Genomic DNA, 26,234 nt, shown 5'->3' on the forward strand with positions numbered 1-26,234 from the left:
ACAGCTGACTGCAGCTTCCACCTTGCAGAAAATACAGGTCAACGTATTTGTACAAATTTACCAGATTATGAGTGTTTACCTGATGGCACTGTTTGCAGCGACCCCGACGCCCAAGGTGGCAGGCGCCTGAATCAACTTTATTCAGAACATCACCACCTTATATATAAGGTTCAAAAAATAACAAACGATGTTTAACCAATCACATACAAGTATTCCACGGAGCATGTGCAACAGAGTAGCAGGAACTACACTTGCCAGGATGTCTTTTGGCACCCTTCCTGAGACCTAACTGGCACATTTAACCTCGTTGTATTTGACATATGGTGACTGGGAAAAACTTTGTCTTTTATATACATATGCAAACAAAATTGGCTCGAGATATCCAGTTTGCAGTAGAAGTAAAATGAAGGTCTCAATATTCTGAGATGAGCTGTAAAGAAGGAGGGGCTGAGAAAACATATCTAAGTTATTTTCTGAATGACTAAGGGATATATATTCTTCTCATTGGACAAACTGCTGTGAATCTGCTTTGCTCAGAGCAAAGCTCTGTGCAGGACATGATGGGAGCAGGCACCACAGACAGAATTTTTAGGACAGCACATTTATTAGGGAATTATTGCTGCCTGATCACAATGGCACATTGCTGCAGCTATTCAAGGCTTGTGTGTCATGTTCACACCTCAGCTTCACCTTTTTAAATATTTTGGAAGGACATGGGGCTCCACGTACCCCTGAGATGATATGCCCCCTACCCAGTGTGCTACAGAAAAGTTAGCCTGACTGGGAAGTCAAAGAGCAAAGTATAGCTAAGTAAAGAGTTGTGTCACTGGGAGAGGAAGGTCATGAGTCACAGAGAAGAAGGGATAAAGTTTGGACCAAATATTCTGTAAGTAGTAAAGAGAAATGTGTTCCATTTGAAACACTGACACTACTTCTTTCATTCTTGTCCCTGTATTGCTAGAAGAAAAACTATGTAAGGTAAGTTGAATTAAAGTAGCGTATTTTAAAATACAGTAATACTCTTTAGTGTAAATCTTTTAGTATACAAGCACTTTGGTGCTTTACAGCAAAAAAGCAAAATTTAAGGTGGGGCAAACTGAGACTTCGTTTTCAGCATCTGGCTAAGGCTAAAATATTTACCGAGTTTCTGTATTTTATATATTCCTTCAATGAAAGATTTACCCAAACTGTTCTAACAGGAACGTAGCCTGTGTGCCCCTGTGTGGTTGCGAGCTATGCTGGCGATGGTACATGCCTTCAGTAGGGTCACCCATGCCAGACGGGTCAAAACAGCAGGATCAGACACAATACATCTGTGGGCAGGATGAGCTTGTTAGCCTTCTGGCACTCATCCTAGGAGAAGGACAGCTCTAATCCCAAACCTGGGCAGATGGGGCTTGTTTAGCCCCGTAAGGCCATCCATCTAAGAGAAGGTCACTCTAATCAAACCTACGTCCTGAGGACCCTCGCTGCCACCGTCCAAGCTCGCTCGGCCCTGGCAGATGAACCTCAGGATTAAAGGGTGGGTTCAGTTCCACGCATACTGTATCTCACCTAAAAATCCATTTCACAGGCTTGAAGGCTTTACCCCCATGCAAAAAGTCCTGTAGCGACAGGTGAGGGTCAAAACGGCAGGTGAAAGGTGCACTGGAAGCCGCAGACCCAACCCTGCATGCAGGCCGTTCAGGATATTGGTCATTAGAGACTGACTGGAGATGACAGTCTCTTGGGGTAGCACCCTGAACGACCAGGCAGCCTTTTCAAGGACAGCACTGCTTGCTCCGCTTGGAGAGGGGCCTAGAAAAGGTGGCCTAAACAAAGCTCATCTCCACTTTCACCCGGTTGGTTAACCGCAGGCCAACGGGCATCTTCTTCCAAAGCGGTCGCACAAAGACCAAAAGGCATGCACCTGCCTCCAAAGGTGTAACCTAAATTAACTCTAGCATGTTGGAACATCAGAATCATGCTCGATTCTGCGGATCGCGGACGTCCTGAGCGACGTTCTGACCTAATCGCCCATGAACTGGCTCATCTTAACATCGACATTTCTGCTCTCAGTGAAGCTTGCCTTCACAAGGAAGGCAGCCTCAGAGAACATGGTGCCAGTTACACACTCTTTTGGTCAGGTAAGCCCAGAACTGAAAAACATCTCTCAGGTGTTGGCTTCATGATCAAAAACTCTATTCTTCCCAAACTGGAAAATCTACCAACAGGTCACTCCGACCGCATTATCTCCCTACGCCTTCCACTCCACAACAACCAACACGTTGTCCTCTTTAGTATATATGCCCCAACTCTCCAAGCTGATCCTCCCGAAAAAGATAAATTTTACACTGACCTCCGCCGCCTTACCCAAAAGGTGCCTGCAGATGATAAGATCATTATCCTTGGTGATTTCAACGCCAGAGTAGGTAAGAATTTTGAAGCATGGAAAGGTATATTAGGCAAGCATGGTGTTGGAAACTGCAATGATAATGGTCAACTTCTGCTAGAATTCTGTGCAGAGCAACAGCTCACTGTCACTAATACTACCTTCCAGCAGAAAAATAGTCTGAAGAACCTGGATGCACCCCAGATCTAAGCTTTGACACCTCATCGATTATGCCTTGGTGCGATGGAGAGATGTCCACGATGTCCTCCATACCCACGTGATGCCCAGCGCAGAATGCCAAAGAGACCATCGGTTTGTGCGCTGTAAACTCAACTTCAATCTCACATTCAAACCCAAAAGGCGCAGTATCCCAAGGAGAAGACTCCAAGTTAACAATCTCCAATCAGCCACAGTAAGAGAGAGGTTCCAGGCTAACCTTCAAACTAGGCTTGAAAACCATTCCACAGATTCTGCAGATTCCTCCCCTGAATCAATCTGGCACCATATTAAAAACAGCATCCTGCAATCCTCTGAAGAATCCTTAGGGTTCTCCCTCAAGAAGAACAAGGACTGGTTTAATGAAAACAATTAAGAGATCCAGGACTTGTTGAGGAAAAAGAGAACCGCCCACCAAGCACACCTTACACTGCCATCCTGTCACACAAGAAAAACAGCCTTTCGTCTTGCATGCAGCAAGCTCCAACAGAAACTCCGTGACATCCAGAACAAGTGGTGGATCAATCTAGCTGAAAAACTCAATTATGTGCAGATACAGGTGATCACAGAGGATTCTATGAGGCCCTGAAAACAGCATACGGGCCTACATACCAGGTACAAAGCCCTCTACTCAGGGCTGATGGGCAAACGCTTCTGACAGATAAAACCTCCATTCTGAATCAATGGTCTGAACACTTTCAGACTCTTTTCAGTACCAACCATGTAGTCCAAGACTCAGCAATTCAGTCCATCACGCAACAACCGGTAAAGTATGAATTGGATACTGCCCCCACTTTAGGAGAAACCCTCAAGGCCATACAGCAGGTGAAAATTGGCAAGGCAGCTGGGGTTGATAGAATTCCTGAAGTCTGGAAACATGGGGGCCTCGCACTCCATACCAAATTTCACGAGTTTGTGGTGAGCTGTTGGGAACTAGGCGAACTACCATCAGACCTTTGTGATGCAGTCATCATCACTTTGTATAAGAAGAAAGGAATTAAATCAGACTGCTCAAATTACCGTGGTACTACTCTGCTCTCCATTGCAGGCAAAAGCCTGACAAGAATATTCTTGAACAGACTAATACCTGCTATAGCTGAAGAAATTCTACCTGAAAGTCAGTGTGGTTTCAGAGCCAACAGGAGCACCACAGACATGGTATTTGTTCTCAGACAACTGCAAGAGAAGTGTAGGGAACAGAACAAAGGTCTCTATATAACCTTTGTCGACCTCACCAAGGCTTTTGATACTATGAGCAGAAGAAGTCTGTGGCAGATTTTGGAACATTTAGGTTGTCCCCCCAAGTTCCTCAAAATGATCATCTCACTCCATGAGGATCAGCATGGCCAAGTCAGATATGGCAACACACTTTCTGAGCCCTTTCTAATAAAGAATGGTGTGAAACAAGGCTGCATTCTCGCTCCTACCCTATTCACAGTCTTTTTCAGCATGATGCTCCAAAGGGCCACAGCAGACCTCGATGATCAGGACGGTATCTACATTCGATACCGTACTGATGGAAGTCTATTCAATCTAAGGCGACTGAAGGACCACACCAAGACCTTAAACCATCTTGTCCGGGAGCTGCTCTATGCTGATGACGCCGCCCTTGTTGCCCACACAGAAGCAGCTCTGCAGCGTTTAACATCCTGCTTTGCAGATGCTGCTGAGCTCTTTGGGCTGGAAGTCAGCTTGAAGTTCTTCATCAACCTGCACCTCAGGAAGTCTTCCTTCATTCCCATATCACCATTGGCCAATCAGAGCTCAAATCAGTCCAACAGTTTAATTACCTTGGTAGCCTCATCTCCTCAGATGGTAAGATCGATGGAGAGATAGACAACAGGTTAGCAAAGGCATACAGTGCTTTTGGAAAACTCCACAGAAGAGTATGGCGTAATAAACACTTGAAGAAAAGCACCAAGATCAGTGTTTACAAAGCCATAGTGTTGTCCACTCTCTTATATGGTTCCGAATCACGGGTCATCTACCGCCACCACCTATGTCTCCTAGAGCGTTTCCATCAACGCTGCCTCCGTTCAATCTTAAACATCCACTGGTCAGATTACGTGACCAATACATCTGTTCTAGAGCAAGCAGCTGTCACAAGTATTGAGGCCATGTTACTGAGAACGCAGCTGCGATGGGCAGGGCACGTCTCCAGGATGAAGGACCACCGCCTCCCTAAGATCCTGCTCTATGGTGAACTTGCCACTGACTGCCGCATGAGAGGAGCCCCGAAGAAAAGATACAAGGACTCCCTGAAACAACATCTCAGCCTTGGCCATATTGATCACCATAACTGGTCTACTCTGGCCTCCAATCGGGAGGCCTGGAGACACGCCATCTATAACGCAGCTGTCTCCTTCGAGAACACACGCAGGATCACTCTCGAGGAAAAAAGGCAATGCAGAAAGAACCATGTATTGCAGAATACACCATCTAAGGAGTCTTTCTGCTGTGCCTTTTGCAATCGGATATGTCTGTCACGTATTGGCCTCATAAGCCACCAGCGCGCCTGTAGCAAATGTGGATAGAGCCTTCCCAAATCTTCGTTCGCGAAGCCCAGCCATGAATGAATGAATGAAGAGAAAGAAAGAGAGTTGAGGGTTGGTTTGGGTTGGTTGGTTTGTTTGTTTTTCCCCTGGGGGATCGAACACCAAATTGCTGTATTAGCAGTTGGAATATAGGAACTGTTAATGCTCTAGTCCTGACTCCCAGCTAGGTCACTTAATGCAGAATGAAAGCATCACCAAATTCGGGAGTGTTGTGTTTCGACATCAGATAGTGTGTGAATCTTCGGTTAAGGGCTAAATCCACAGAAGACCTTAATAAAATCTGGAGTGGGGTCTGAGACTTCCTTCTTTATGAACAGCAGTGACTATTCAGATAAGTATTCTCACTGAGGGTAATAAGATTGCTTACTCATGTGTGAAGAAGCAGTCTCTTGATTTTACATATAACTGGTGTCTTTGTGGATTGGGAAAATACTTAGTACATCTGATTTGTAATTTATCGGTCTATTTTAAGAACACAATCAAAGCTCATTTGAGTTGGATTGCAGAATGAAACATTTATTAAAATGCATGTTTTATTTAGAAATAAATAGGCGGGCAACTTTGAAATATTAGGAAAAAAAAATGAACACACTAGTCAATCTTTTGTCTTTGATGTTAAATACAAAGAAGTGATCTAATCCTTTTTTAACCTCGAGGCATGTTTTCTGAAATGTACTCCATTCATGCATTCCTCTGAAAACCACATAAAGTTTGTACCTAATGTAAAATAAATGACCTGAAATTTTAATGCACACAAGGATTGAGATCACCAATATTTCATTTTGTATGTGTAATTTGGTATCAAAAATATTTAACAACCTCTTCCTGTAAAAAGATTTATGCAAACTTCATTTCATGCACATATGTACTGTGGATCATGGCTGTTATCTGCTATTTGGGAAAAAAAACAAAAAAGGGAAAAAAAGAAAAAAGAATCTGGGGAATTTTTAAAATTATTTTTATTATTGTGACACATTCAGCCTTGTTCGGATTTTTCATTTTTCAATATTTTTGACTTTGTAAGAAATTTAGAATAGGGTAGACTACTTCAGATGGAAGGGACTGTTGAGGGTGTTCTCCCTGGAGTGGGCTTAAAACAAGTCGAAGAATACCCTATTTGCAAAGCTATCAGTGGTGAATGGAGAAAGTGTTGAATAGTGCTGGAACTAGCCAGGATCATTAATCCCAAAGTTAAACATCCTTATAGTGAGATGAAGCTATGGCAGACTTGGTAAAGTTCCTGGTAAAGGAACCAACAAGTGATAGTGCTGGTAACTTATCTGCAGCTTCTGAGCTGACACAGGTGGCCCAGAAACATATGACTGACAGTCAAACACTTTTTTTAATTCTCTGAGGAGGAGTTTAAAAAACAAGTTGGTCCTCTCTGGTCCTCATAACTCAGCAGGAGGACTTCTCTAATAAACTTTGCCTGAAGCTCCCATTCTGCCTCCAACAGGGACATACAGTGACCATCCAGTCCAACCATCTGGCCAACTCATGCCTGACCAAATTAAAGCATGTAACTTGTGGGAGAGGTTGAAGTGTATTGGGAAAAACCTCTCATTTAATCCCATGAGTGCTTCCTCTAAGAATAAAGAAAGTTCAGAGTTGGAGAGAAGGATTTTGGTTACGAACTTTTATTTACAGGGGTTTTTTAAATCAAAAATTTTATGTTATTAAGCCTGCAGGACAGCTTTAAGTTGCTGCTTATAGCCCCCTAAAATAGGGAAACATAAGGCCATTCACAGCTTCTGATGTGAATATTTGGAGGTAAAATGCCTTGTCAAAGCTGAGGACTGGCGTGAGTTTTTATTTGCCACATAAATTCTTTGTAGAACATATGAGAATTGAAGAAAGTGTCTGGTGAAAATTTTCTTCATACTGATTTTTTAAGTAAAATGGTAGGATACATAGCATGGAGCAGGCAGAAGACATCTAGCAAAAGTTTGCTTTTACACTGAGGAACTAATAGGATAGGAAGCTTTCTATACTCCAGGACAGTGAATTATGGGACATTTGATTCATGCATTTATGTATGTGGACTCTGTCCTGTTGATAGCCAGCTCCCCTACAAAGCTCAAATATTTGAACCTTGACAAGGAAAGAGAAATCAACATTTCTTAAAAAAACAAGCAATCAAAACCACAACACACACACACACCAACCCCAGGGGAAAACAAAACAAAACAATAACAAATCAAAACAAACAAACAACTCCTCCAAGTAAACAAAGCCCTGAAAAACAAAACAAAACAAAACCCAAAACCAAACAAAAAACCCCACCAAAACAAAAAACAAAAATCCCCCAATAGCCTTCCCCTCCCAAGCTCCACATTCACCTTTCCAACCACACCTTCAACACTGCAAAAAAACCTACAGTTGTTTGTCAATTATTAAGAGATGATTCACCAACTAACTGCCCTCAAAGAGTCAAGATCATGATAACATTAATATGTTTTGTACAGTCTAATGCTGTAAATAGCTGCAGAGATGGAAAAGCAGTGATGTCTCGGTTAGTATAGGAACCTTGCTTTTTTGTGATATTTTGAAACGAACCTGGAAGGCATTACATGTGGTCCACACTGGTTATTTCAAATATTTGGGAGACTTGTTTCTGTATTTTAATGAAACTGCAAAGATGGTCAGTTGTATGATTGGGAGTAGTCTCATTAAAGTCAGTGATGGATTTTCCTTTACATTCAGTGAGCACGTCAGGCAAACATGTCCAAACCAAACCCTACACTGACTGAACGATAGCCTGAATAAGTCTATGGACTTTTTCTATTCAAACCTCAGTAATTTTATATGGTGCGTCTACTGCTATTTCTGAAGTGGAGCTAGCGACTCATTTTAATCACTGGAAGTGATGTTTTAAAAAGGATGCTTTATGTTCTTATGCTCATGGAATATAGATATATATTTTTTCAAGTCCAATGACTCTGGAGAAAAAGCTATTCCAGTGCTCTCAGTGTTATCAATTTACTGATCATTGCCATGATCAAGAGAGAGCATTTGGCATTTTTAAATTGATGTTTAAAATCCAATGTCCTAAGTAAAGAACATTTGTAATTGTATGTAGCTGCCAATCTTTGAGTGCTCTGTTTGAACATTCCCTTTCTAACATTATAAACTAGCCTAGGTTGCTCATCTAAAACATTTGTAGCCTGTCCTTCCATGATTGATTGTTACACAGTAGATGCAGCCAGAACGGAAAGCTAACTGGGTTGTAATATACAGATGTAAATTAATGCCCTAAATTTATCTTCCATCAGCCACATGGTGTATAATGCTTCAGTTGTAGCTTTGAAACAAAATAGTTTGGAATGCGGTTTATTGGATGTCTAGCTGTTTGGACAAATATGATTAGGTTGGAGGCATAGGTCTTAGAAGTTGAAGATGTAGTAGCACTTTGAGTGCTTAGCTCACATTTTTAAAATAGTATTTCTCAAAAAACTTTGGATATGACAGGGCTGGACCTTTTCTGATTAATTCTTAGATTTGTTAGGTTTACCTTAAGATCTGAATTAAAACTGCATATCATAATTGCATTTTCTTTCTGAGGTTCAAAGGGAGGAAGATGAGAAATGAAAACCTGTTCTTTATGGGAGTTTCTTATTATATTCTAAATAAAAACTGAAGATAAATATTAACTGGAAAGGGGTCTGTCAGCCTGCAGTGGTGGCTTGCACAGTTGAACATACATATTGTCATAGGTTTACTTGTTCTAAAACACCAAGAAAGGAATTTTTCTTTCCCCTGCCTCACTGTAAAAGAAAGATGTTGAATGGGGGAGGGTGGGTTGCCTACGGTGATTGATCCACACAAAAGAACTAGCAGGCCTGCATTCCAAGCTGATGGCCCTCCAAAGACTGTGGGGAGGGGTGAGGAGTGTTTTTTTTCTTCTCACCTCTAAAACAGGGGCACTTCACTTTTGCCTTAACTCAGGCAAGGTGTGTGTTGGAAAGACACCGAGGTCACTTTGTTCTCAGCCTAGTCATCTAGCTGTTTTCTGGCCCCAGCTTCCTGAACCCTGTTCTGCCCCTAGCCCAGATCTGCTCGGATTGCATCGGAGAGGCTTGACCCATCTGCGGAGGAACTTTTTGGAGAGGAAGTCGCCCCTTCCCTCCTCTGCTCCTGTGTTTGGCAGCAGTTTGTGTCCATTGACAAAGGGGGGGAAATCCCAGCCGCAGACAGTGTGGGTTTTCGTGGGAAGACCCCCCTTTTCCCCTTTTCCCCTTCCCCTTTTTGGTGTATGGGGAAAATCTGCTGATCGTGGTTAGAACTGTGCCAAAGAACGGGAAATATCGAACTGTTTCCTTTTTGAAGGGGACTTTTTTGAGTACAGAATTATTGTTTAGTTGTTTTCGTGTTCTTTTGTTGTTCTGCCCATACACATATATCCTTTAATAAAGGGCTGTTATTTTTTCTTAATTTCAGATTTACAATTGCTTAGAGAGAGGAGTTTAGTCTACCTCATAACTCATCCTCCTTAACAAAACACTTCAGTCTCATTAAACTGAGACACATATGCACACAAACACTCTTGTTTGCATGATTTCTTCTTACTTTTCTCTTAAGTTCCATAGGTTTTTTTTTTAATTTTTTTCCTGGACCAATAGATCTCTTCAGATTTGCAACATGATGATCATAGGTACAATTTCAGACATGAAGGGATGTTTTTTGTCTTTAACAATGTTAGGCACTTTGAATGAGTACAATTAAAATACAAATTCTGAAGACAGCTTTAAAAACAACACATTTTGCTGTATGCTCAAGTTTTGGGTTGCAGTGGCCTAAATTAGGGTTTTGTATTTTAAAACTAATGCATAAGCATTTTGTGATGTATGACATATTTTTCTTGCTGTAAGAAATATTTTAATTTCTATTTTCATCTTTTCTTTTTTTTCCTGTGAGTGCCTAGGAGAAAAACATCCCTTCTTAAGCATTGGATATAGTTTTAATGTTTCTTAATATATTGCCCTTTGGAAGGCAAAATATCCAACATCAGGTACAGCAACATTACTTCGAACTGGGTCTTTCTCCTTATTGTATAAAATGGGAGTTATTTTTTTGCTTTCAAGGCCTTTCATACACAATCAGTGCCTGTATCAGTCTCCTTTCATTTACTACTGAGAAGTTGATTTGTACCTTTGATTGACAAAGGATGACAACATTCATTACTACTTTTTCAGACTAGTCTCTTTGGCTTTCTACTCTGCAATACTCCTTTGCTCATACATGTATAAGGATTTTTAATTGGCTTTCTAAAAACCTTTTTTTAAAATTCACCTTTGCCATGGTACCACAAGAACTGTCTTTACAGTTAAGTTGCTCTGGAGCTGATCATATTTCTCATCGTGCTGACTAATTGTCAGCACTAATTTCTGAGACTAATTGTCCCCATGTTTTCAAGTACTCTGTGCTTTCTGTTTTGTACTTCACTGTATGGAGCAAGAACTATATTTTTTTTTCATTCTGAAATGCAGTTAATAAAAACCATTCAGGGTTTTTCCCTCCGGTGATGAACTGCTTTCAATGAAACTACACCCCTACATGGCCCTGTGTGATTCAACAAAGAAAAATCAACACACAGACTCTTAACATATGACTGGGGGAGCTGCAAGAGTTTTACAGACAAAGATGCTGAATTTAAATTATGACCCAATCAAGTTTTAAGTTTTAATTTTATTCTGTAACATAACAGATTTACCTGGACAAACATGTAATAAAATTATTATAATTTGTAGTATTTGCGGAAAACTTTATAATGGAAAGCATAACTTAAAATTACTGAGGATGTACGTAACATTTCTATCTTATGCTTTGGATGTTTCATATAGTAATGTTCTGACCAGGTTCAGGTTTTTTAATGGATGTAAATTACTTACCTCACTGTTAAGAGCTTGAAGTCTTAAATGCTTAGGTAAAAATAAGACTTGTGCAAGTTTATTTCAGGAAAATATACTAAATACAATAAAGCAAATCCTTGAAAAAATGTTCGTTTGCATAAAATCCATTTATATAAGCATCATATAAGCAAAAGAAAATGAACATTCTTGTTTGCAAATGACAAGTTCTAATTTTGTAAAGGATGCATTATTATATTTTTCTGTTGATTTTGTTGTGGGTTAGTTAGTTAGTTTGTTTGTTTGCTTTAAAATTCCTTAAAATGAAGATCCATAAAATGTGCCCAGACAGTTGAAACATAAATATAAGAGATATGCTACTGGTCAAAGTGGTCAAAGCTGTCAGAAAGAAAGCTTGTATTTTTTGCATATGAAAGAATGAAGTTGGCAAGCACCTTCACTAAAAGAATGCCAGATACAGTAGTTGGCCTTCAAAAGAGTTTTGTTCTGGGCCAAGTAGGGTGAACAAGGATGATTGTATGCAAACTCCATGGCAGCAGCTTATGAAAGTAAACAGGAGTAAACTCATATTTAGAGATCTAATTCTGTGTTTCCCTTTCCCTGTGTTTCAGTGAAAGATTCCAAGTGAAAACCTTGATGTCTAGAGAACCCTCAAAATCTTGGGTTTTTTTCCTCCATTTTATCTAGATAATATATGAAGTGCCAGTATTTTACAAATCAAAGTTGACACCCAGCTTAACTGTACAGATGCATTAGAAATTCAGACAACTAACTGATTTTCTTTTTTAAACTCATTCAACTTGATTATTTTTAAGTTCCACCTGATATATATTAACCAATGCAAGAATTTTTTGAAACTACCCCAAAAAATTTTCCTCAGTTGCCTCTTGCTATTCTTTTTAATGAGGAAAGGCTTTTATTCTTTTAAATGTTTTATTTGGAATCATTTCACCCCCACTCTGCAAGCATGGCTTTTGGTCTTTTTTGGAGGATGAATGTGGGGTTTTTTGGGTTTGAGTTTTGTTCTGTTTTATTGTTGGGAAGGGGTTGGTTTTTTGTTTTGTTGTGGGTTTTGTTGTTTTGTTTGTTTGTTTAAATAGGTTTGGTTTAGTTTGTTTTGGTTTTGGCTCTTTTTTGTTTGTTTTCGGTTTGTTTGGGGTTTTTGTTCCTTTTTTCTTTTCCCCAAAATACTGTTAACTCATATTTAGCTGTGTGTTTGTATGGGTGATTTACCGATGGAACTTGAAGATATACAGTTATAATTTTCACTCATGTTGTGCAGTGTTGTCGTAAATTTCAGTTTACTCTGGGCTACCAGAGTACCAGGTCAGCTTTCTCAACGAGAAATTAAAAATAATTGGTTTCGATTTTGCACATTAGGGCAGGCTAAATTTGAACTGTTACTCAGGTGGTGATGCTGGCCACTCTCTCCCTCATAAGCGATATTTCTGAACTAAAATCCAATGCTCCCTTATTCCTTTTTAAAGGGATCCATCTCAAGAATACGATAAAGGTTGCGAGATACTTTCACCTGCAGGTATCTTCCCCAGAGCATCAGTGAGGAAACAGGCTGAACAGCTGAGCAGCTGACAATTCCCCAGTCTCCTTAACAGGACAAACAACTTTTTTCACAGTTGCCTGAAAACGATTTTTGAACTTATTGTAGTATTTTGACTGGGAGGACAAGCTGCTCCAAGATTTTTTAGCTCTACCAAATATGTTTAATATAATGAACGATCTACAAAATGGCTTTGCATTTCTAGATTCTAGATATCTGAACTATGCCTACCTGTATGACCTGAGTGGATCACTCTGATTAATTCATCAGTGTAGTGTACTCTTACATAATTTTCATTTTGAGTGGCTGCAGACTAACTGACTTCAAGGAAAAAAAATTAATATTTGAAGTTGAGCACTTTTTTTTTCTTTTGGTAACTTGCTGGTGTCAAAAACAGTGAGTTTGCCTTCTTCTTTAGGAAACAAAACTTTCCATACTTTGTTGAAAATTTCAAAAGAAATTCTCTTAGTTGGATAGCTAGAGATCTGGCCAAGGAAGATCTCTTTGACACAAAAACCCCAAACACCTAAAAATGTATTTTGTTTATTTTGTGCACTTGTATTGTTCATCATAGGTCAGCTGCCCCAATATTTAAAGGTCTTGGCTGTGCAATAGAGTTTTAGAGTGTTCTCATGGTATCACAGTTTCTAAACAAGGGAAACAAATTCAAAGTAGTGAAAAAAAGGAAAAAAGAAACACATTTTGCTGGGGAAAGATGCCAAGATCATTACTTCAGACAATTAAAGAAAACTCATGTATACACCATGATTGAGAACATTTAATTTAATTCGATTTCCAAGTACTCCCATAGCATTTTGGTTATGGAATAGAGTTCAACCAAATGTTAAATGCTGGATTACTGGCAGCAGTAAGAAACATTTGTATGCGCTGCCTGGTAATTGTATTGGTAATGGCAGTCTCTGCTTACCCTTCCTCTTTCTTTTTTTTTTTTTACCTCTGTCTGCTACAGAGAGAAGAATTAATTCTGCATCCTGTAGAAACTTATCCATTCATAAATAAGTCACAAATTGTCTACAGTCAAATGAATATTTTACTTTCTAAATGTGACTTACGCTGAGTCAGTACTAGTTTACTGACAGAGAGAAAAGTTCTACAGTTCTTCAAAATTCAAAAATGATCTTTTCTCTGCTTCTAAGAATATATCTAAGTCAACTGTTTATGAAGAAATTATGGTAAAACACGAGAATAAAAACAGGAGTGGTATTTATGGGTTACCAGTTCCTGCAGAAAATTTTTAAGGTTGTAAAGTGAAATTAGGGGCCCCTGGTGGTCTAGTGGTTAGGGTGCAGCACTTTCACCGCTACGACCCGGGTTCGATTCCCAGCCCCCCGGGCAGATGGAGCTCGTCAGCCCTGTGAGGCCATCCATCTAAGAGAAGGTCACTCTAAACAAACCTACGTTCTGAGACCCTCACTGCCACTGTCCAAGCTTGCTTGGCCCCGACAGATGAACCTCAGGATTAAAGGGTGGGCTCAGTTCAGCGCACGCTGGGTCTCACCTAAAAAATCCACTGCGCAGGCTCGAAGGGTTAATGACCTTTCCCAAATCTTCGCTCGCGAAGACTGGCCATTATTATTAAAGTGAAATTATGAACTACATCCCAAATTATACCCATATTGTTTATGAAACATGCATATTTACATATAACACGCTCATACCAATGTACTTTGCTTAACAACAGGTCCACTGACTTCCCAGTGAGATAAAACTTCTAATTCCATGTGCATTATCCTTTTAGTGGTATATCTATAAAATAGTAATTGAATGTCCAAGACCTATGTCATTTTTAGGCCATTACAATTTATTAGTTAATTGTGTATAAAATATGTAACATTGATCAACAGATATTTCATAGGCTATTTTCAACAGAAAAGCAACCAACAGCAGAAATTTTCTTTGACAGTGGAGAACCCTAAGTGAAAATAAAATGAGATGTAATAACCCCATGCCACTTTTAGATAACATAACTTTTTATGCCCTTGCAACAACAGGTTTCTGGACTGAGCTTCAGCTATTTTATTCTTGTTCACCTTCTTGACCAAATTGTAGATAGGCAGTTCACTGGAAATGATGGTTCAGCAGCAATTGGAAGCTTTGAGGGACTTACAGGTTTTAAGACTTGTAGGTGAGAGAGCAGCTACCAAATATTACTGTTTGAGACCTGCTAAAAAGGAAGGGCTTCTGAAAAAATAAGCCCATGGCTTATTGATGGTACTTAAAAAGAGATAAAGCAAGTAGTGTCCAACTCAGTAAGCTTACCTTTAAGATAAGGAAGGATTTTCACTGGCATTATAGAACAATGGATTTTTACCTGAGCAGACAAGAAGGAGTAAGAAAGGCTGAGTCACTTATTGAGATCATTCAATAAAACATTCTGTAAAAAGCACAAGATTATATTTCAAAATTCAGAAGGAACTGTGGATGCCTATAATAGACTTTGTAAATTTAAGCCAATGGAAAAAAAAAGCAACAAACAAATCTGATTGGAGAAAAGGATGACACAAATGAAAAATTATTAAAAATTTTCTATTGCTTTCTTTACATGTTACTCCCCTCCTTTACAAAGGTTAATGGAGGTCTGTTTATATTATGAGACGTAGTTCTGAACGAGAATACTTAAATTTTAGTCATGCTATGTAACTATGTAAGCAGTACTGTACAGCACAAAAATTCCAGGGAATTGAATGATATGAAAACTTCTGTGGTTACAGTTTTCAGAAGGCAGTATAAGAACATCAGTGAGCAAAAACTCCCAGCTGTAATGGTGCATGTTTATAGTGGTAAAAATAAAAGTCTGTCTATTTCTCTCAGACAAATCAATACTCAGGGAACAAGAGAAGAAATATTAACAGCTTGCTTAAAAGAGTGCACCTTATCAAACAGAGTAGATAGGAGTCAGTAAGTAATTTTCATCCATGAGGTCACAAAAAGAAAATTGTTTTCAAGAAAATCATAGGGCATTATATCTTGGGTATTTTTCCCAGAATTACTGGAGTCAGAAGCTTCAAAAACAAGGTTCAGTTTCTGCTCGGGTTTTGTTTGTTTGGATTTGGTTTGGTTTGGTTAATTGTTTGATGTGGTATTTTTAAATCAGTATATATTAAAAAATTCTTTGACAACATGGGGATTACTTTCATCTTAATGTGGTATGATTTAGCATAAAATTAAAAAAATTCCTTTGTCTTGTTTAAATCAGACTTATGTCCCTAAATGGCAGTGTTTGACAAATACTGATTTCTTTTACTGACCACCATTTCATGATCCTAGTACAAGCGAAATGCCCCCAAAAGATGTGGACTCTGCAGTATTAAACATTGCCCTACTTAACTCATGTTTGTACCCTGTCAGAGCAGCACATACCAACCTGAATTTGCACAGAGAGATAGCTTAGCACCTTGGGATAGGATCCACAATAAGTACAGTGCTGCTTTGGAAGGTGACCAGAGGGACAGTTTGCAGGAGAAACTATTCAGTCTTCAAATCCCCTAAATGGTAATGACTGTCAAGATAAAACCTGAAGAAGAAAAAAGAAATCTATCCTGTTTGAAACCAGACAGGGCATCGCATCCGCAAGCACAACTTAAAATTACTGAAGAACTTAGAAAGAAAAAACTGATGCTGTATAAAACCTATCAGTATCTCCATTTTTCAGCACAGGACGTCTGAGGAGAGGTTTGTGGGTCAGAAATTTTGACTGACCAGTTTACTGCGAGAATTGAGGAGGAGTTTAGTGCCTGAAGGCTTTTGTGAACAAAGCCCCAGACACGTGAGGAATGAGAGGTGTTAAAGTTTTTATGTTATCTGGAAGAAATGTCTCAAAGCCAAAAATGCCTCCTTAAATATTTGGTCAAATTTGTTCAATACAAATAATGAGTATTCTGTTAGGCAGTCTGAATTAAATTTTAATGGTGTAACTTACATGATTTGTTTCCAACCATGAGCTGAAATTTTGACCTCAAGGTCTGAATGTTACAAATTGTATGTACTTCCTTCAGTCCCCTGTGGTGACATAGCTGTAAAAATCAAACTATTTAAAGGGGCTTTAAAATGATAAGTGATTTACATATGGCATCCCTATACAAACATAGAATCATGCCTTTTGGGGTTTTTTTATGGCAAGAACTGATTACTTCAGTGCTAATGTTCAGTTTTAGTTAGAGCCTTTGTCTTGTGGGCCAGCTAATCTTCAATCCTTTCTTGCTCTGGTATAATTTAAGATTGTCACAAGAAGGATAAATTTCATGCCATTTTCTTTTCTTATTGCAGTCTTCACATTGTAATGAGAATGGATTAATTTTGTTCCATTTTCTATCCTCGTTACAGTCTGTTATGAGAATGGATTAATTTTATGACATTTTCTTCTCTCATTATAATCTTTGTTATGGGAATGAGAATATGTAATGGGAATGAGAACTTATCAAACATTAAAGGTCTGCAAGAACTCGTGACAAAGACTGTAACAAGAAGAGAAAATGACACCCAATCCATTCTTATGACAATCTTAAGACTGCAAAGAGAATTTAAAGTAAAATTATTTTCATCCATTCATAAGACAAGGATTGTTGAGAAAATGAAAATTGAAATGAAATTAATCAATTTTTGTGACAATCTGGACATTGTATCAAACCTCACAGTGTGCTTTAAAAAGTATGGTACATTAACAGAAAAAGACATAGTAGGACTGTCTAAATGGACCTATACAAGAGCATACTGCTTTCAAGATATAGTCTTGTTTTAGTAGATATAGTCAGTGCACTCCGAGTCACAATTGCACAGTAAGTATACGATCTAGATGTCATTAATGGAAAATGGGATCCACAGAGAGCTTCAGTGGAAGTCTATCCAAAGAGTTCAATACAGCCAGGAATTAATCTCAAATCCTGTTTTTCTTAATTATACAGAAAATAAGAACCTTTCTTGTATGAACACTGCAGAAGTTCTTCCTCAGGATCTAAAATATTAAATTAAATATAAAAAAATTCCGTGTTAAAAAAAATTATATTTCCAAAATTAGGTCTACTGACCATCTAGGTACTTATTTACCCATAACAACTGATCCAGAATTGAAAACAGTGGGATTTTAGGTCAAGGTTTAGGAGGGTTTTTTTGACCTGATAATTTAAAACTTTATACTACCATTGCCTTCTATATTTTGGAATAGATGTACTAGCAGAACTGAAAGAGATAAGCTGCATAAATCAAGTGAAGACTTTTGGAATCACTGGAGATGTACAAATTGTAAAATTAAGTTTTATTGTAATGACTGTCTAAATAGCTTGTAACAAATGGAAAACAAGTAATAGATATGACAGTTGGCAGTTTTCTAAAAGCTGCTAAAAGACTGCTCTTCTAAGGTGTCTAGTGTCAAACCTGGGTTAGGCAGAGAGCTTTGAAGCCAGATGGAAGAGAAAAAAAGCAACTAAAAAAAAGGAAAAGAGAAAAAAAGTTTGCTTTATTTTCTCTTAAAAATGCCAGTGTTGCATCCAAATCTAGATATGGCAGCAAAAGAAGGGTTAATAAAAAATGGAAATATCGCACCTATAGTAGCAGTGCAGTACTGCTGTCAGCTGGGATTTCAATTCTGATTAGTAAGAACTTTCAGTGATGTTACATCCAATTCAACATGGTTATCTGTGTCTCAGATCTGATCACAGCTTCTGTCCTGGAATATCCTGGAGAAATTTCATTCCTGCATCCCCTGCATCTTCTGTTAAAGATTAACCACCTTCTGCAATAAAAAGTGTACCAGAATGGTTGTCAGCCAGGCTGTGTAAGTTTTGAGACCAACACACCTGACAGTTGCTTCAAATAAAACTAACAGCAACAGAAATAGAAGAAAATCAGCTTACAATAAAACCAACTGTGAATAAATCAGTAGACAAACAGGAAAAAAATCATTAGGGGGAATACATTATGTTAGGAAGAATAATTATCTTGTTTAAAGACAGATATTCAATAACAATGTAAATAACAGTGCAGATAAAAGCACCATCCCCTCAGCTGAACAATGAAAGTTCATATGCGTTTTGCACAGCTTGTAAAAGTTTAAACTATTTCCTGGTTTTACACAATATTTGGAGAACTGTATACCCTCTCTTTACACCTACAGGATTTGTTACAAAATGACCACAGGATTTGTGTACATCTTGAACTTAAAGGAAGACGGTGATAGTTAACAGCACATTTACCAGTTAATATGAAAATTAGTGTGGAGAATAATTCTTTTAATTACTCTTTACTCCCCTTCATGGTTTAGTAGGAAATTCTATAGCAGTTTTTCAATAATAAAGTACAGGCTGAGTTCATGACATAAGCCAATATTTTTTACTACAGGAGACTATTTTTTTATTATGAGAAAATTTTAACTGGAATTGTTTACTCTGACTATGTTACCTCAGAAAAAGAAAATTAATACTTTATTTCATGTTGCTCTATAAGATAATAAAGTTAGATGATTGTAGATGTCCCAGCTTTTTGTGTTAATGTAGAAATTTCAGCTCAGAATCTCAAAGATATTTAAACATCTACATCCCCCTTATTTCAGTGTGAATTAATAATGGCCAGTCTTTGCGAGCGAAGATTTGGGAAAGGTCATTGACCCTTCGAGCCTGCGCAGTGGATTTTTTAGGTGAGACACAGCGTGCGCTGAACTGAGCCCACCCTTTAATCCTGAGGTTCATCTGCCGGGGCCGAGCAAGCTTGGACAGTGGCAGTGAGGGTCTCAGGACGTAGGTTTGTTTAGAGTGACCTTCTCTTAGATGGATTGCCTCACAGGGCTAACGAGCTCCATCTGCCCGGGGGGCTGGGAATCGAACCCGGGTCGCAGCGGTGAGAGTCCTGCACCCTAACCACTAGACCACTAGAGGCCCCACTATAATTATAGTGTGAATTAGATGCCCACTATATGTACCTTTCGCTATCTTTGATATGCCTCATTGAAAGTCTGAATTCTAATTCTTCAGTACCACAAAAAATGTTGTAACATCACTTAAGGATGTTCTTAAACTCTTAGTTTTCTACCTCAAAGATAATAATAGCAATTTCTCACTAAAAATAACATAGTACAGAATTCTAAACTCTTTCAAGAAGTTAAACTCTGTGCCTTGTGGTCTTTCATAGTATATCATCTTCACTTTGAGAGATGGGTTCCCCTTCTGAAGTCTTGGTGAGATTTCTTTAGGCACATAGTGCTCCACTGTCCTTTCTTTTTCTGCTTCTGGGTGCATAAAAAGTCCTTTATTTTACCACAGCTTGTGTATAATTATATCTAGCTTCTTTTAAATCCCTGCTATGAGCTGTACTATTGTCAATGAGGCTGTCAGAAGTGAGAGCCTTACTTATGTAACAAAGTAATAGCAATTTTGCCAAAAAAGTTTTAAAAGAAACATTGTGCATCAGTATTTAGAGTCACTAACCAACCCCTAGTCTATGATGTGCATATCAAACTTGCATATTATAGTAGATTAGCACAATTTTTGTTAATTTTCCCTGCCAAGTTATCTTCATGTCTGCCTTTGAGGCAAAATTGATGACCTAAGTCCTATTTAATCTTAAAGCATTACTTATTGTATTAATATTGAAGAGAAATATTCTCTTTATTATGTACAATTCATAATAAAGTCACTTGTTTAGCTTTGTTACAAGAGTGGTAGCTCCTATCTTCCCTGAAATTTATATTACATACAAGATCCTTCATTTTCTAGACAATTAAAAATATGTTCTTGTTTTCTTCCCTTGAAACAACTCAATAGCCTAAAACAACATAAACAGCTGCACAGAGAAATTAAGTCTGTCAATGAGATATAGAATGTATACACTGTTTTGTAATGACACTATTCAGAACCCTGCTGATAGAGAGCATAGCAAAGAGAAATAGCTGGCAGCTGCCATTGCACCAATAATTTCCCCATTAGAGTTAGCAGTAAATGTTTCAGCTTTATACTCTTATATAGATACGTGATGTTTACAGTTAATTAATGTTTTTCATGCGTTTTATTCAACAACAAATAGCAACTGTATTCAAACTCAGATCTTCTATTCACCCAGTGATTTCCAAAGGGAAAAAAAAAAAAAGCAACAACAACAAAACACCCTGTCTTCTTTTGACAACTATCTGCTTGAAAAATTAGAATTCTAAGGACAATGCAAACAACATACATGCAAATATATTTCTATTAGATTGAAAGCTTCCTTAATTTTTCAAGCTTTTCCCTCCACCTTTTAGTCCTCTATCCTTTCAAGGAATATATAGGACCAAAGATTTGATATATATAACACTATTTTTCTGTCCATAAAACCATAACAATGCAACCTGAGTATGTAATTTTCTTACTTTTTTTATTCCTGGTGCTTTATGTGCTATGAGTTCAACACTGTCAGACTAAATATTGCTTAGTTTTCATTCTACTTCTAAGCAGAGGGGAGATCTTTCATTTGCAACATCAGTCATTCCAACATCATATTTTTTCATGCACATATAATAAATTTAAGTTGAAAAAATGCTTCATCTTCATCCTTCGGATTTCTGAGATGAATTCACACTTTGCCACACTGTTATCATATGAAGAAACTTCTGTCCACTGTGCGAAGTCAGCCTAATGTCACATGGAAGCTCGTAAAAAGTGATGCCATCTGCTGATATTCTCCTCCTGCACCACCACCCATCCCCCCAAAAAAAATAATCAGATGTAGTGTTTACAGGAGTTATTAGCAGTTTTATGTTTTCCTGTTTCATTAGTTCTGGTTTTCATAACTTAACCTTTGTGTCTCAAATCTCTTTTCCACTGTTTCTTATACTCTCTCTAATGTTCAGGTGCTTGTTGATATCCGGTAAGCTTCCATGAGGATTGAGTCTCCTTTGCTTGCCAAGTTTCTATTATATTGTTAAGTCCTTTCATTTCTGCATCTCCTTCCTTCTGAACCTTTTGGTCTAGACTTCTTATCAGGGATTGAAAATTTGTAAAATTGCCTTTTGGAGTCAGATAATTAAAAACTCTGGTACATTTCCCCCCTCCTCTTCCTTATAAAAATCTATTTGTTATATGGGTTTTTGATGTAAGACAGTAGTGTTCACAGAAATTTAATATGGATTCACTGTTATCTTCCTCTACACAAATTTACTTTAAATAATTGAAAAGATTGGTGGCTTCACCAGTAGTTGTAGTGAAATGTGAGTCTATTGATATGATTTTTTATTCATGTGTGTTGCTTTCAGAAACAGAATAAAGTACCACTTTTACCATTATTATTTATCTGCCATATTTGTAAGTCTATTCCAGCTTTGGAGGGTTTTTACTGACCTCTTCTTCATCTAAGGTGTTCTCTGAACAGTGCTTCCAGAGCTCACAGTTGAGAAGGTGCTCAAAGCAGAACTTAATGATACAGGGGCCCTTTTATAATTGAGATTATTGAATTTTGTTCCTACAAAACCTGATCTTTTAACCCTCCCTGTCAGTGAGTCTTTTCCCCCTGGTCAGTTAGCCAGCAATGCCAGCGCAGTTCTTAACAAAATTGCACGTGTAGCTGCAAATCCAAGGACCACTGGTCAGTCTGTAATGCACGCATGTAACAAAACCCAGGCCCTCCTGCTGCGAGAATGGCCATACTGCTACTTGTGGGACAGAAGAATGACTGCTGGTACTGTTCTCTAGATCTTGTTAGATGGCCTGACATGAGGAAGTTCATCACTTTAAATAAAGTAGGAAACAAACGTTTTGCCTTTTAGTCTTGTCTTCTGCAAAGCGTACAAAAGCAGGAGCTTCTTTCATGAGGCTAGGAGTCGTGGATGTGTCTATGCAGTATCGGGAAAAGGTCACTTTCCCGAAATAGTGAGCAAAATTTAATGAGGAATACAGGGATTATTTTCAATGAGGAATACAGGGATTATTTTCATACCATCAAACACTATATTGCTCAAATTGCTAGACCAGCAATGTCTAAAGAGGCCTACCTCCAACTGAATTCAGACACACCAAAGTTTTCTTAATCTCTAAATTACTTAATACAATTTAAAATATTGAAAATATAGTATTTCTTCCATTTTTATATGCACTTTTACTATGGAAAAATATTAGTAAACCAATGAAAATAACATTTTTATTCTTGGTACTTGTACTATGAACAGATAAACAAACATTGAGTCATTCTTATATTGTCCTTTAGGAGAATGTTTTGGGGATTTTTCCAAGGTTACTATAAACACTGCATATTGGCAATACAACTCTGTCTGAAATTGTATTTTCAATACGAGAGAACTAAAGAGATCTTTTAAAATAAGAATTGCATTAAGACGCCACAAACAATAAATTTCATTTAAATACAAATGCTTCTGAAGTTTTTAAAGTTTTCTTTTACTTTATAACATCAACCTATTTGAAAGGTAAATTATCATTTTGAAATCCCTCTAAACGTTTTTAAAATATTCCATCTTTTTTGTTATATGACCTCTCCTAAATGACACTGGTAGACTGTCGAAATTTACATTTTACAGAATTGTGGGGTTTTAAATTAAATGTGTAAGGAGAGGGTAAATCTGAATTTCTATCCAGTCACCCAAAGAATATGAAAACCTGTTTCATGGCATTGCTGCATTACACTTAGAACTTAATCTTCAGCACTGCTTGTATGAGCAGTGCTTGTATGAGCTAAGTTGTTCACTTATCTGTTTCTGGGTCCACCATGTCTCAGCCAAGTGTAGTCAGTCTTCCCAGAGGTTTGAGAGGACTTTCATCTGGAAACTTTCAGTGAAATATTTGCTCTTTACGCCATGGGAAATTGCATATCAACTTCTTTAAGTGCTTCCCTGCCCCTTAACCACTTACAAATATGGGGACTATTTTTGAACCCTTGAGGTAACACTGTCCAAGTGAGCTGAGTTTTCCTTCCAGTAGTGGGACTTCCCACTCAAAGGCAGATATCTTTTGACTTTCCTGTGCTAAGGGGAGGCAGAAGACGGTGTCTTTTAAATCTAGTACTGTGAACCAAATTAGATTTTCTTTTAATTTTGTTAACAGGGTATATGGGTTTGCAATAACTGGATGTATGTTTTTAGCTATTTCGTTCACTGCTCTTAAATTCTGAACCAACCTATAAGTTCCATTTGTCTTTTTGACTGGTAGAATCAGAGTATTGAAATCTGATTCACACACTATCAGAAGTCCTAACTTCAAGAAGTTTTCTATTATTGGCTCAGTGCCTTTTCTATCCTCTAGCCTAGGTGGATATTGCTTCCTAATTACTGGTTTTGCTCGTGGTTGTAATTCTATTTGAATGGGAGTTGCCCATTTCAACCTTCCTGGTGTTTCAGTAGCCCAAACTCCTGGGCTAAAATCTGATTGACATTTGGATCATCCTGATTTGGCTCCACGTAGCTCATTGCTAAACTCAAAGCTGTTATTAATTTTTCTTCCTTTACCATAAATTCTATTTTACCTTGTTTGAATCCTATTACACTCCCAGATTTTCTAGTAGGTCTCTGCCCAACAGGGGTTAGGGTGAATTTGATAGATACAAAAACTGATGCACTCCCATTTGTTTTCCAATTTTGAACTGTAGGGGTTTCAAAAATAAAGCCTTTTCTGACTGGCCAGTTGCACCCACATATTTATTACTTTTAGGTATTAATTCTAGATTCAAAACAGAAAATGTAGCCCCGGTATCAATTAGAAAATCTAATTCTTCTTTTTCTTTCCCAGCTTAATTTTTACCAGCGGGTCCCCTAGGGGCAGGCCCACCAGTTTTCCTCACTCAGTACTCTGTAAGCAACAACAGTCTTTCCCGTGCCTGTATTTCCACCTGTTAATTCAGGGCATTCTTGCTTCCAGTGTCCCTCTTTTCTGCAATATGCACACTGGTTCTGACCCAACCTTGTCTATTGCGGAGGCAAACCTTACATCTGTTACACCAGGCTCGTACGTATAACCAACAGTTGCTAAATGGATAAATCTTAATTCTGGATCTTATCCAATGTCCTGTGTTAATAGTTAACTATTCTGCACTTCCTCCCATATAGCAATTCTTCACATGATAATACCTTTAACCATGTGCTCCTGGATGTTTCAAGGTAAGCAAGGAATATCAGGTACACAATAACTTTTCTGAAAACAAATAAGACAACACAAAATGACAATAAACACACACAAAACTATTAAGACAATAATGGTGCCCAAGCCCCGGTTCATGGGGTGGCCATGAACTCAAGAGAAGCAATACCAATCATGCAAAACAAGGGATCGATCCTCACCTTATCAAAATACCACCCTAAGTACCAACTTCAGGAGTTCCACCTGGTGTAAGGCACCCTGCAAGAAGCGTCCTTCACTGTCTTATGGGAACTCCAAGAGCAAGCAAGAACCAAGAACCAAGTAAGATACAAATACCTATTATCAATAGCCAGCAAGTCCTTGTCCACCCCTGCAGTAAGCCACTGAAGAGGGGAGTCCCTCCAAGTAAAACTTACCGAAGTAAAGTTTACTTACCAAGTAAAACTTACCCAGGGGGTCCCAAGCCCCGACAGATTCTACAGACAGGTGGAGGGGATTGTGCCGTGGTCACCAAATTGATGCTGAAAAACCTCAGAATAAAAGAGCTGCTCAGAGACTTTGCATCTTTAAGCAACAAGGTATTTGTTTATTCAATGTTGGGAGTAAGCCAGCTCGTGCTGGACAAACTTCCTCCACTTGAAAGTGCAAAATCAAGCCATTTTGTACACTTTAGATACACGACTACAACTTCTAAAATACATATTAATAAGTAGGTTGGTCTCTGGGTGGAGACTTTCCAGAATTTTCCTTGCCACATGTGCAGTTCTTCACTAGATGGTCGCCACTTGAGCCTTCATCCCCTGGTGGTCTTTCCAATATTCTTCCTCGATTTGACCTCTTCAACTTTCTTTATTAGGTGACCTGAATTCTTCAAGCTTGCAAAATCCTGGCTCTGGGCCTCCTATATCTAGCTAGGATCAAACATCTAGTTTACATGATTTATTACCTTGTGGTCTGTTGTATACTACTCTTTAGCATTCTTTCTATAATAAGGACTTTGGTTCAGTAAGCAGATATTAGCCAGTGCTCCTAAAAATGTTCTTCTGGCAAAACAGGCAGAGCAAACCTTAGCCAATTACCTTCTCCTGGCTCAACAGGACAAGGTATACCAACTGAGCCATTGTTAACTCTTTTTGTACCTTTTTGCCATCACCTCTGTGAAGAGACTATTGATCTGTGAAAGCAAGTCAGCTGTGAGACGCAATCCAACAACTTTCCTTCTGGCTTCTCCAAGGTTATTCATCAGATACTTTGAAGAGGAGGATTTCCCAGCCCAAAGCAGGGAAAAGAAGAGGGAGGCTTTCTGGCAAACTGAGCACAAGCATTAATCCTGCTGGGCCTGCAGTAAGTAATTGATCTTGTTTTAAGGAATAGCAAAAGAATAATCTGATTACATAGATGGAATCTACAATGCCAGGCTGCACTTCTGACGTGGATCTCCTAACACATTTTACCACAGCAAGGTTTGATATAAGACTCAAGGCACACAGCCAAACTGGAGCTTCTAACTCATGATAGAAGTAACAGAACAAAGTGGAAGTTACAGTGTCATGCTTGGATTTTCCAATATGGTCCAAATTCTTAGAATATTATGTGTCTACTTTT

The sequence above is a fragment of the Lepidothrix coronata genome, unplaced genomic scaffold (assembly GCF_001604755.1).
Source record: "Lepidothrix coronata isolate B3197 unplaced genomic scaffold, Lepidothrix_coronata-1.0 Scaffold37, whole genome shotgun sequence".
Lineage (NCBI taxonomy): Eukaryota > Metazoa > Chordata > Aves > Passeriformes > Pipridae > Lepidothrix > Lepidothrix coronata.